This window comes from Protopterus annectens, chromosome 8.part0, assembly GCF_019279795.1.
Source record: "Protopterus annectens isolate FY-2018-M chromosome 8.part0, PAN1.0, whole genome shotgun sequence".
In the NCBI taxonomy this organism is placed as follows: domain Eukaryota; kingdom Metazoa; phylum Chordata; order Ceratodontiformes; family Protopteridae; genus Protopterus; species Protopterus annectens.
Window position 1 is genome coordinate 1,734,368,688 of NC_056741.1, and position 13,939 is coordinate 1,734,382,626.

A 13,939-nucleotide genomic window follows, 5' to 3' on the forward strand; every position below is an offset into this window, starting at 1 on the left:
TACCTGCTATGTGAGGTGGAATGAGTGTGACAGTGACTGTATGCAAGGTCTGTAATGGTGTGATAGCTAAGTGTGAGGTTGTTTCTGTCATGGTCGTTTGTGTCCTAAGTGTGAGGCCAGAGAAAGATGTGTCAGTTATTGGGATGCAGACATATTAGGATGGTATATGCTGTGACGTAGTTCCTTGTGTATGACTGTGGTGTCCCATCATAGGCTGAAGCAATACATGTATGCTCAGTAAGTGGTACTGCTGGTGAATCCAGCCGACATTTGAACTGTTGTACCACCGAAGCTGTAGGCCTAAACAGCACAGTATGGTGTATGTTCACATTCCCTGGTATCACTGTCTTGTGTGTTTCCTGTAGTCTGCACAGATTACTTTCCTCAGGCATAGGTATCTGTAAGTAGGGGCACACAGTACTGTAAGGTACACAGGAAATGCTCATCTGTCTCAGAATGCATTTGTGTTGTATGAATGTCTGATGTGTTTGTAATGATGCCTGTACCATGTCTGCAATCACATGTCTGATGCAGGGTTTGCGTGTGTACCTAGCAACATGTATACTCTGCTACAGCAGTATGCCAGCTATATTAACAACTGTGCACATATGTTAGGTAGGGGTATAGCATCAACGACTAGGGTGGGTTACTGGTTATACTGTAACTGTACTTCACATTCATTGCAATGGATGACATATTTCTGCATGCATTAGCTTGGTATGTACCCCCCTGGCAAGGCTGTGCATTAGATCCCAAATAGTGAGCCGAGTACTGGTGTATACTGGTGTGTCATATGGAGTGTGGCAGGCACTGTCAGCCAGTTGTGGGCTGAGCACTGATATGTGGTATTGAATGTGTGTATCCTCTGACAGATGAACAAATGCTATATATGGCAGTTAACTAATATCTGTACTGTATAATGTTAAGTATGCCACATGACTTGCTCACACATATTGTTTACTTGTCTTCCAGGATTATGGCTCATCACAGGAATCCCTGCTACACAGCTGCAGAGGAACAGGAAATCCACCACAGCCTGGTTCAGCACTATACCCTGCTGTTTTCCAGGGCCAGCGAGCTCCAGCTGGAGCGTACTGCACTGTGGCAAGAACTTGTTCATCGGGTAAATGACATAGGCATGCATTACCAGACATATGAGCAGGTACGCCATCACTGCAGTGATTTAATTAGACATGTCCGGCGGCGTGCATCTGATATCCACAGACAACAGCTTGCCACAGGTGGTGGGGTGGCCATACACCCCCCCCTCACCAGAGTGGAGGAACTGCTGCTAAGTTTTGTGGCTCCTGGCTTACAGCAGCAACAACATCACACATGTGTCATCATGGAGGCCAGAGCCACCCAGCATGGTGATATGGAGCATGCAGGTAACATGCCCTAGCTGTAGACTACTGTTACCTGTATTGTTAGATTATGCACGTGTGAGATGTGTACTGTGTTTAGCAGTTGTGCTGCCTATTGTGTGCAATACTGATAATTTGAATAGTATCTGTACACCTATGCCTGTTGTTCTACTGTAGTTTAGCACACTTACAGTAGCAATGCCACAGTTGTGGCCACTGACAAACTGTGTCATATTCTTGCAGGTCCCTCTGGTGTGACAGCAGGGCAGATGTTACATGCTGGTGAGTGTGTTAACACTTTAAACTTGATATTGAACTGTGCATGTCATAGGTGAGGTGTAGGCCGTGTACACATAACACACCTATGCATAATGCATGCTGTGCATGTTTGCTGTGAGATGTGAAACATCTCAGTAATGTCAGTAGCTGCCTCAATCACATGCAATGCACAGAGCATCAGACACAAATGTGGCAACACTGTACTGCACATTGGATAGGCATAGTTGACACACATGTACACAACATAACACGTTTGTCATACGCAGTACACCTCAACATGCTACACATAGTGTAACAGGACACCTGCTGCCAGGTCACACTTCAGTATCCCACATGTCATCCACACACCACACATAATATACCTGAGGTGTAGGGGCCTAGCATGGGGTTGTGCAACACTCCTCAACACATAACACAGTCATGTTAGGCAATGCTCCCTATTGGGCACCTCACACACCCTTGTGCAATGTGGCTGTGTAATTGTGAACTTAGCCACGGCACTGCTGTTCAGGTACAGCACGCTAGGCGGTGGTCTAGCACACTTTAGTGGCCATGAGTGACCACATGATGCATGATGATGATGGTTAATGGTACTACACCCCATACTGTTACAATGGCCATGTCCAGGATTGTTATCCCATCACTTATACATGCACCACTCATCCCATGTGTGTACATAGCATGCATGTGCTACACCTGTGTATACAATTATCTGCTACAGACACAGGTACTGCAATCAGACATGGAAATCCATGTGACACACAGGTGACACATGTAGCCATGGTATGTATACCTGTGTGTGATGGTGCACAGGACATTGCAGAGCTTATAATACTTGCACAGAAATGTTGTGTCCTTGTACACATTGTGTTTCAGGGTGTAGGCAATCACTGAACATGTACACACATGCACCACAGCCATCTACACTGTCATTAACTATGGCTGTCTACGCTCACACTGCATGGACTTGATCAACACTTATTCTGCATGCTGACACGTGTGATGTGACTGCTTACCTTGTGATACTGTCACCCACCTTCAACCAGTATTGAGTATGATTTGGATTTCTGTTGTGTGTGTGTATCTGCTGTAGTGAGGAGTGTGCATGTGTTCCTGTGTTCCTGTGTGCATGTGTTCCTGTGTACATGTGTTCCTGTGTGCATGTGTTCCTGTCTTCCTGTGTGCATGTGTGCATGTGTGCATGTGCAGACCATAACATGTGTTTCCTGTCTTCCACTCACAGGTGCTGAGGTAAGGGTTGCCGAAAGCATCAGGCGACCTGAAGCCACTGCCACAGATAGTGGTGATGATGACACATGTATTTTGGCACAGGGAGATTTGACAGGGTCTGTCGTTGGTCCGCCAATCGACAGTACACAGCGTTCAACCCCATCTATGTGCACACTCATGCTGCCATTACATCCCTCACCACCAATGGCCATAGGGGAGGGACAGTATACAGTTGGCATTGACCAGGAGAGTGTGGTACCCATGGCACTTGCATCCCCTCACAGCAGCCATAGCAGTAGACCCGGAATGGTACCACATAGGCGGAGGTCCAGGGGTTCTCGGGGGAGCACCACTGGATGTATTGCCCCTGACAGGCATGCCCTCACAGGCCTTACAATGACCACTATGTTCTGGGCTGTAATGCAGGCTCTGGCATGTATGGAATGGTACACCAGGAAGGGACTTAGGTCACAGAGGGCACATTACACCGCTATCAAAGACAGCATCCGTGACCTTGCCGGTGCCATCCGGATGTACACCGAGATCATTGATAGACGTTGGGAGGAGACAATAGATGCCCTCCACAACATGTCTTCCTTGAGCCAGGACCATGCGGGATGGTTGCGACGTCGACGCATGCCAGCAACAGCAACAGCTGGCAGTGGTCGCGGATGGCCCCCAGTTCACAGCTGCTCCCATAGTGGCAGTACCAGCTCCAGCAATGCTGGGGCTGGCCTGTCCATTGTCCGTCCCAGTAGACCACGTGCACGTGGCTCTGGCCAATACCAACAGGGACATGGGTCCAGTCTTCATACCTCTGCCTCTGATGACAGTACCCAGTCAGGGTTGGTACCCGATACTGTCCATAGTACCCCTGCCAGGCACAGGTACTGTGTCCATGGCCAGAGACAGGGATCTGTACAGCCAAGCAGGTACAGTCTGTGGCTGTCCCACAAACCGCTGTATATGGCAGCCACATGGTGCAGCTGTGTGCATGCAGACACACACAAATTAACCAAACAACTAGGGCTCACACATACACACACACACATTACATCAACATTGGCCCATGCTGTACTGTTGTCCCTCACACACACACACAGACATGTCGATTGGATGGGTCAATGTCAGGCTCTGGCCAACAACAAAATGCCCTGTGCATATGATGATACCTGTGTCACCTCCTGTCATCTGCATTATCAATGGAGGGACAGGCTAACATGGTGCTGATGCACAGGGTGACACTATAGCAGTGTAGCAATAATAGCGAGTTGTCAACAACGAAGTGTAACTACATCCTTGTAGGTATATCTGAGCAGACATTATGCATCAAAGCTTTGATTGTCAGTGTAGCATTGTTTACACCACTGTTAGGTCTGAGTATGTATTATCCACCCATGTGCCACTTGGCTGATGTGTGATGTGTTGCCAGCATGTGTTAGTAAGTGGACAGTACGTGTGTGATGTGTGCAGTACAGATTAGCAAGTATACATCTGTGAACATGGTGGGTGCGCACTGTCTGGATGTACGTGCATAGTGGACACATGGGACGTGTGGCATACCCTGTCGTACACATTGTTAACATCTCATTGCATCTTTCAATGACCAGTATGCATTTTACTACAGTTATGTAATAACATGGGTAGACGTGTGTATGACATGGGTTGACACTATGCTGCGGGTGATACCGTTAATATCAGTCAATGATTTGTGGTCTGGTAGTATACACAACCTCAACAGCATGACTATAAGCAATCATTGGATGATGTCCTGACAAATGACACACAGTAGTAGGGAATCCAGTGTCAATTGGATCCTTCCGGTGCTACACTATAACACTAACCAGTGGTGATGACCACTACCCATTACTGTGACCACACCTGCGTGTCATATAGCCCCCTTAGGTACATGCAGACACACTAGGGATGTGTCCATCCAAATCTGAGAATGCATGGATTGGCCTGCAATGCATTCCCTGGATGGGACGCATATCCAACACAAGGGTATCATACAGACAGATACCTGTTGTGTGATACATGCTGCATAGCAGTATGCCGACTATGGCATAGTCATCCTCATGTACTAAACATACTATCCCATCAGTACCACACAGGTGGTAACCCTCAACATGTATGTCGGGTACCATTGTGTACATACAGACCCATGTTATGTCATGTGTCCCTTGGTATCCACATATCCATAGGTATTGTGGAGTCCCAAGGTGTATCACATAAGACATTAGAGGCCTGAATGCATATCCACAAGGCAGTCATACACCTATAAAGACTGTCCATTCTTGGCAGACTTTGTTGTGTATGACCATGTCTGACATATACCCCAGGCATATACCCCCACTCACACTACTCTTAAGTAACTGTCATGGGTGTGTGTGCTACAGATGACCTTGGCCACAGAACACGACAGTGGACGGCCGTGTCACATACATACATATGTGACCTACGATCCGAGAAGCAGCGGCACAACCTGTCAATGGAAATAAATGTATTCATGTAGTATGCAGGCTTCACACCTATGTACTGATTGAGGGGACATGTACACATATATATTTGCCATGCAGATACCTGATGTCTGCAATGCACTTACTGTTGTCATCATACTATGTCATACCATAGTAAAAGCAAAACCCACACCGTGTTCACCAACAGTGACACACACACAGTCAGCATTTGCAGGATGCAAATCCCTACCTAACTATGTTATGATAGTAGAGAGTGACGCATCAACACGGCACGCTATTTGCTTTACTGGCTGATTTTCCTTCTCCTGCTGTATTTGTAGGATGGTGACACCATCTGACTTTCCAAAGAGGAATGTACCTCTTTTAGTGTGTTTTCACAGTCTCAAAAAAGGGCCCTCCTTTCAAAGACAATTGCACACATACACTCACTGTTTGCAGGATTCAAACCCCTACCTAACTTTGTTATGATACTAGAGAAAGATGCACTAACACAGCATGCTATTTGCTTTATTGGCTGGTTTCTCTTCTCCTGCAGTATTTGTAGGATGGTGACATCATCAGACTTTCCAAAGAGGAATGTACCACTTTTAGTGTGTTTTCACAGTCTCCAAAAAAGGGCACTCCTTTCAAAGACAATCGCCTACATATACGCACACTGTTTGCAGGATTCAAACCTCTCCCTAACTATGTTATGACACTAGAGAGAGACGCACTAGCAAGGTGCACTACTTGCTTTACTGTCTCGCTTCTCTTCTAGCAAGGTGCACTACTTGCTTTACTGGCTCGCTTCTCTTCTCTTGCAGTATTTGTAGGATGGTGACATCATCAGACTTTCCAAAGAGGAATGTACCTCTTTTAGTGTGTTTTCACAGTCTCCAAAAAGGGCACTCCTTTCAAAGACAATTACATACATACACACTCATTGTTTGCAGGATTCAAACTGCTACCTAACTATGTTATGATATTAGAGAAAAGCACACTAACACGGTGCGCTATTTACTTTACTGGCTGGTTTCCTTTCTCCTGCAGTATTTGTAGGATGGTGACATCATCAGACTTTCCAAAGAGGAATGCACCTCTTTTACTGAGTTTTCCCAGTCTCCAAAAAGGGCACTCCTTTCAAAGACAATTGCACACATACACCCACACACTCACTGTTTGCAAGATTCAAACTCCTACTTAACTATGTTATGACACTAGAGAAAAACGCACTAACATGGCACACTATTTGTTTAACTGGCTGGTTTCTTTTCTCCTGCAGCATTTGTAGGATGGTGACATCATCAGACTTTCCGAAGTGGAATGTACCTCTTTTAGTGTGTTTTTGCAGTCTCCAGAAAGGGGACTCTTTTTCAAAGACAATTGCATACATACACACACTCTCACAGTTTGCAGGATTCAAACCCCTATCTAACCATATTATGATACTAGAGAGAAACACACTAACACGGTGCGCTATTTGCTGGTTTTCCTTCTCCTGCAGTATTTGTAGGATGGTGACATAATCAGACTTTCCAAAGAGGAATGTATCTCTTTTAGTGTGTTTTCACAGTCTCCAGAAAGGGGACTTTTTCAAAGACAATTGCATACATACACACACTGTTTGCAGTATTCAAATCTCTACCTAACTATGTTATGATATCTAGAGAGAGAGAGAGAAACGCACTAACATGGCACGCTATTTGCTTTATTGGCTGGTCTTCTTTCTCCAGCAGTATTTGTAGGATGGTGACATCATCAGACTTTCCAAAGAGGAATGTACCTCTTTTAGTGTGTTTTCACAGTCACCAAAAAGTGAACTCCTTTCAAAGACAATTGCACACACACTGTTTCCAGGATTCATACCCCTACCTAACTATGTTATGATATTAGAGAGAGAGAGAGACGCACTAACACGGCGCGCTATTTGCTTTATTAACAAGTTTCCTTTCTCCTGCAGTATTTGTAGGATGGTGACATCATCAGACTTTACAAAGAGGAATGTACCTCCTTTACTGAGTTTTCACAGTCTGCAAAAAGGGCACTCCTTTCAAAGACAATTGCACACATACACACTCACTGTTTGCAGAATTCAAACCCCTACTTAACTATGTTATGATACTAGAAAGAGACGCACTAACATGGTGCACTATCTGCTTTATTGGCTGGTTTCTCTTCTCCTGCAGTATTTGTAGGATGGGGACATCATCAGACTTTCCAAAGAGGAATGTACCTCTTTTAGTGTGTTTTTAGTCTCCAAAAAGGGCACTTCTTTTAAGGACAATTGCACACAAACACTCACACACCCACTATTTGCAGGATTCAAGCCCCTACCTAGCTATGTTATGATACTAGAAAAAGATGCAATAACACGGCGCGCTATTTGCTTTACTGGTTGGTTTCCTTTCTCCTGCAGTATTTGTAGGATGGTGACATCATCAGACTTTCCAAAGAGGAAAGTACCACTTTAAGTGTGTTTTCACAGTCTCCAAAAAGGACACTCCTTTCAAAGGCAATTGCACGCATACACACACTCACTGTTTGCATGATTCAAACCCCTATCTATGTTATGATACTAGAAAGAGACACACTAACACAGTGCACTATTTGCTTTAGTTGCTGGTTTTCCTTCTCCTGCAGTATTTGTAGGATGGTGACATCATCAGACTTTCCAAAGAGGAATGCACCTCTTTTAGTGTGTTTTCACAGTCTCCAAAAAATGGCACTCTTTTCAAAGACAATTGCACACATACACACACTCGCTGTTTGGAGGATTCAAACCCCTACCTAACTATGTTATGATACTAAAGAGAAACGCACTAACATGGCATGCTATTTGCTTTACTTGCTGTTTTCCTTTCTCCTGCAGTATTTGTAGGAAGGTGACATTATCAGACTTTCCAAAGAGGAATGTACCACTTTTAGTGTGTTTTCACAATCTCCAAAAAGGACACTCCTTTCAAAGACAATTGCACACATACACTTGCTGTATGCAGGATTCAAACCCCTACCTAACTATGTTATGATACTAGAAAGAGAGACGCACTAACACAGTGCGCTATTTACTTTATTGGCTGGTTCCCTTTCTCCTGCAGTATTTGTAGGATGGTGACATCATAAGACTTTCCAAAGAGGAATGTACCTCTTTTAGTGTGTTTTCACAGTTTCCAAAAAGGGCACTCCTTTCAAAGACAATTGCACACATACTCACTGTTTGCCAAATTCAAACCCCCTACCTAACTATGTTATGATACTAGAAAGAGAGACGCACTAACACGGCACGCTATTTGCTTTACTGGCTGGTTTTCTTTCTCCTGCAGTATTTGTAGGATGGTGACATCATCAGACTTTCCAAAGAGGAGTGTACCTCCTTTACTGAGTTTTCACAGTTTCCAAAAAGGGCACTTCTTTCAAAGACAATTGCACACATACACACTCATTGTTTGCAGGAGTCAAACCCCCACCTAACTATGTTATGATATTAAGGAAAGACACACACTAACACAGCATGCTATTTGCTTGACTGGCTGGTTTCTCTTCTCCTGCAGTATTTGTAGGATGGTGACATCATCAAACTGGACATGGTGATGTGTGTACACTTTGCTTTATGCCATTCTAGGAATGGTCCATGTGGGTCAGCAGGTGTCAACAGCTTGAACATGACCTCAGTATCCTTACCTTGTGTGATCTATCTGTGGACACATTGACATTCCGTCATAAGTCAACACATATTTATGCACAGCTTCTTGGTTTTGTGGATACTACATGTGTCTGGGATGTTGATAAAGGGCTATTCAAAGTAAAAAAAAAATATCCTTGTTTCCCGCCTTTCCTAGACTAGAATAGTCCCCATACAGGCTTTGCTGTATTCGGGACTCTTGAATAGTTCCTGTGTTGCCCATTTCCTTACTTGGATAGAAGGAAGTTTCATTGCTCACCAGTGGGAGTGGGGAGCTTTGAGCAGCCTATCTGCCCTTGAAGGAGTGACCTCAGCATAAGAATCTGTAGTAATTGGCCGTTTTGGGCCATTTCTAGCTCTTTGAAGTTCCCTGCATAAAAAACCCGCCTAGGCCAGGTTTTTTCACTTATACTACTCAGCTACAGCTCCTCGTGGTCCTGTAGAGTGGTGCTAGCAGCGGAGAAAAGCAAAGAGTTACTGCTATCCAGATTTAAATATATTTTTCTGTCTCTACCTGTGCGACCATCTGTTCTCACTGAAAAGTGAGCTACACTGCTGTTTAAACTGTTCTAAGCTGTTTTTTGTGTCCTCATTACCTGCACTTGCTAAATAGTTTGTTTGTTGTATTTTTTAACTGTCGAGGCTGCCCAATCAAGTGCGCTAGCCTGTGCATAAAGTATACTGTGAATTATCTGCTGTTTACCTAAAAAAAGAAAAAAAAAAACAAAAAAAAATATCCTTGTTTCCCGCCTTTCCTAGGCTAGAATAGTCCTCATACATGCTTGGATGTATTCGAGACTCTTGGATAGTTCCTGTGTTGCCCATTTCCTTACATGGACAAAAAGAAGTTTCATTGCTCACCAGTGGGAGTGGGGAGCCTTGAGCAGCCTATCTGCCCTTGAAGGAGTGACCTCAGCACAAGAATCTGTAGTAATTGGCCGTTTTGGGCCATTTCTAGCTCTTTGAAGTTCCCTGCATAAAAAACTTGCTCTAACTCGGCTTTGCATGATTGTGTGCATAGCACAGCATCGGGCAGCAGCGGTTAATTGGGTTTAAACTATTCCCGGCTCCACAAAGTGTGCTCTTCACTTTTTCCCTTAGAACTGCTCTAGTCTCTCAAATTAAACACCCTATACTCAATCTAAGGCCCAGCACTTGCACAAAAAGCAATCTTACTACTTAGCACTAATAAACTAAAAGCACTACATCCTCATAGACTTTTTACGGTCACCTCGTCCCCCATTGGTCCTTTTAATTCAGTGAAAAGAGATCCCTATATTACTCTAGCATGTCCAAAGGTCAGTTAATGGTTTCCTCTCCAGTCCAGCTGGTAAATCTGGGAATCCTGAGGCAATGTTACAACTGCCTCATGTACAAGGACAACCCTCTCCTCCTCCAAACAGGCTCAAATATATGTGAGAGATGCAATTTTATAGCCAAACTGGAGGTTGAACTCTCCCAACTCAGAACTAGTGTAACCAGTCAGGAGGAGAAGGTAACCTCACACAACACAAATCCAGTCTCACATAGTCCTACAACATCAGCAAACCAAACACATAAACACACAAAAACATACTTGGAGGCTTTAAATAGAAATCTGCCAAAGCAGCAGAGACCTCCAAAGCAGACATCCACGCAATTGCTACAACAGAACAACTCACGTGCAACACATAGTTCACAAAGTCAATGTGCCAAGCAATCACAGCCCTTAAGGCTAAACAACACACCTGATACACTCGTAATAGGTGATTCTATAGTCAGACACACTGATGTCCCGCTCACCAGGCTGAACAAAGAGAAGGTCACAGTGAGCTGTCTGTCGGGCGCTAGGATCCACCACATAACGCAAGCACTCAGGTCACTTCAAAGTAAGTACAAATATGATTCAGTCATAGTACATGCTGGTGTGAATGACCTGAGACGTACCTCCCTCGACTACATGAAAAGAGACATAGAGGAGCTCTCTGATCAAGTAGCCCAGGCCGGTATGACCCTGACCTTTAGTAGCATACTACCCTCACCTAGAATGATGCCGCAGTACAAAGACAAAAATGATTGATTTTTAACAATTGGCTAAAATTTTGGTGTCATTCAAAGGGGATCCAGTGTCTGTCAGCCTGGGATGACATGCTCGACAAGCCATGTTGCTTCGCTAGGGATGGCTAGCACCTGTCACCTCTGGGTTCTCAGATATTGGCAAAGGCTCTTGCCACCCCATAGTGCCTTTTTTAGGCAAGGCTCAAAAGACAAACCCACCTCCATAAACAGCACATTGAACAAAAAACAAAGGGTAATGCTGCTAAACGCCAGAAGTGTAAACCTCAAGATGCATGCACTCGAAGCTCTCCTCAGCATGGAGAACATCGACATATGTGCAGTGACAGAAACCTGGTTCAAGGCTCCAGAGAGCACCCCAGCACTACCAGGTTATACCTCATACCATGCATTTCGGCCCCAAAACTCGGACCGAACCACAAAAGGAGGGGGAGTATCCATTTTTATCAAGGATACTCACACCTCCTGGTTAGTGGCATTGCACAAAGCATCGGAGACCATCCATGTGCAACTAACAGTGGGCAAAACTGCGTTTCAATTTATAGCATGCTACAGACCACCCTCTCAAAATCAGGAAGCCCACTCAGCTTTTCTGAAAACATTGGAGAACATGAAGATCTCACCAAACACCATCATATTGGGTGATTTCAACTACCCAAACATAGACTGGGAGCATTACTCAAGCCCCAACACCCTAGCCCAAAGGTTCCTGGAATTTATAAACTCAAACACCATGGAACAACTAGTCACCACCCCCACAAGGGGGGATAACATACTCGACCTGACCATCACCAACATGGGGACTCTGTGCTCCATACCAGAAGTAAACCCCTCATTGGTAAGATCAGACCACAAATTAATCTCACTAGACATCCAAAACCCCTCCCCAGCCCCAGCCCAGAAAACCACAGTGAAAAACTTCTCAAAAGCGAACTTCGCACTTCTCAAAACAGAGGTGGAATCCTTCAAGGCCCCCGGGCCAAGGGAAACTACGGCCCAAACAGCTAAATCCTATATAAATGCATTCTATGGACACCTCCAGGAATGCATAGATCATGCTATCCCAAACAAAACCAAGGCCCAATCATCCAAAGGCGGGCGTCCAGCCTGGTGGACCCCAGCCATAAACAAGCTATACAACAGAAGAAGGAAGCTACTACATGATAGAGCAAAATCCCTAAAAGGGAAGGCATCTCCGATCAGTACTAGCAAAAAATTATGATCCCTCATAAAATCCTCAAAGGCAAGCTTCGAGAAAAAAATTGTACAAGACACTAAGGATAATCACAAGGCTTTTTTCAGCTATGTTAGGAACCTGGGGTGCAACTCCCCGATATGCTCAGAGTTAATTCTAAATGACAAAAAATTCACGGAACCCACAGACATCGCCAACATCCTGGCAGACAGGTTTAGTGCAAACATCTCCCCCCAAAAGAGCAAATATCTATCCCAGCAGAGTGTAGCCCCTCTAGCATCTCAGATGCTCAGGTGAAAGCCGCCCTCTCCAAAGCAAAAAACACTGCATCAATGGGACCAGACGGTGTCCCGGGCTGCGTACTACATGAACTCCAAGAAGAATTAAATCCTCATGAAAAAATGCTGTATAATCTCAGCCTTACTACAGGATATGTACCCAATGAATGGTGTACAGCAACAGTGGTCCCTCTCCACAAAGGTGGTACCTCAACAGACCCTGGAAACTACCGCCCCATAAGCCTGACTAGCCTAGTCTGCAAGGCTATGGAGAGGATCATCATGGAACTCATAAACAATGACATTGGGGACCTACAGACACTGGATCCTACCCAATTCGGCTTTGTAAAGGGAAGATCCTGCCTCTTGAACCTGGTCGACTTCTTTGAATCCGTCACCAAGGCCATAGATGAAGGGAAGGTAGTCCACACAGCCTATCTGGACCTCGCTAAGGCATTTGACACAATACCCCACTCGGGCATCATAGATAAGCTATCCAGCCTAAATATAACCCCCTATGTCACAAGATGGGTTGCAAACTGGCTCAAAAACAGAACCCATGGAGTCCGAATTGCTGGAGCCATGTCTGACTTAAAACCGGTCACAAGTGGAGTCCCACAGGGCTCAGTCCTGGGACCTCTCTTGTTTGGTATATATTTCTCTGAGGTACAGGCTAACACGGAAGGATTGTGGCTGACCAAGTTCGCAGATGACTGCAAACTGGGAGCCATAATAGACTCTCCAGCTGACATGAGCATCTTTCAAAAAGATCTCACAGAGACAAATAACTGGTGCCAGAGCCATGGACTAAAGCTTAATTCCAAAAAGTGTATAGTCATACCCTTTGGCAAAAACAAAGTACCCACAAATTATCACATAGGAGGAAACCCATTAAGCACGGAGGAAGTAATCAGGGATCTAGGGACCCAAGTTGATAGTAATCTCTCCTTTGATAACCACATTGCCAAAGTGGTTATAAAAACCTTCTACATAGCCCACCTTATCATGAAAGGATTCACATCTAGATCAAAGGAGGTCATAGTGCCCCTTTATGCAGCCCTAATTAGGCCCATAATAGAATACAATGCCCCTTTTGGGATGTACCTAAACCGACACCTGCAGCAACTAGAAAGACCCCAAAAGTACCTCACAAAAAGAGTCAAGGGACTCAAACAGATGCCATACGCGGCTTAAACTCCAGCTCTACTCAGTTGCGTACCGCTTACTTAGAGGCGATCTATGCCTGACATGTAAAGCTATGTCCAACCCAGAATTAATGAACTTGCTCCACCTCAGAAAATCCAAATCCCTTAGAGCTATGCGCTCGAGGGATCTGAACCTCAGCACAGAAATAAACAGAACATGTTGGAGGGACAGATTCATAATCCAGAGGCTCCCCT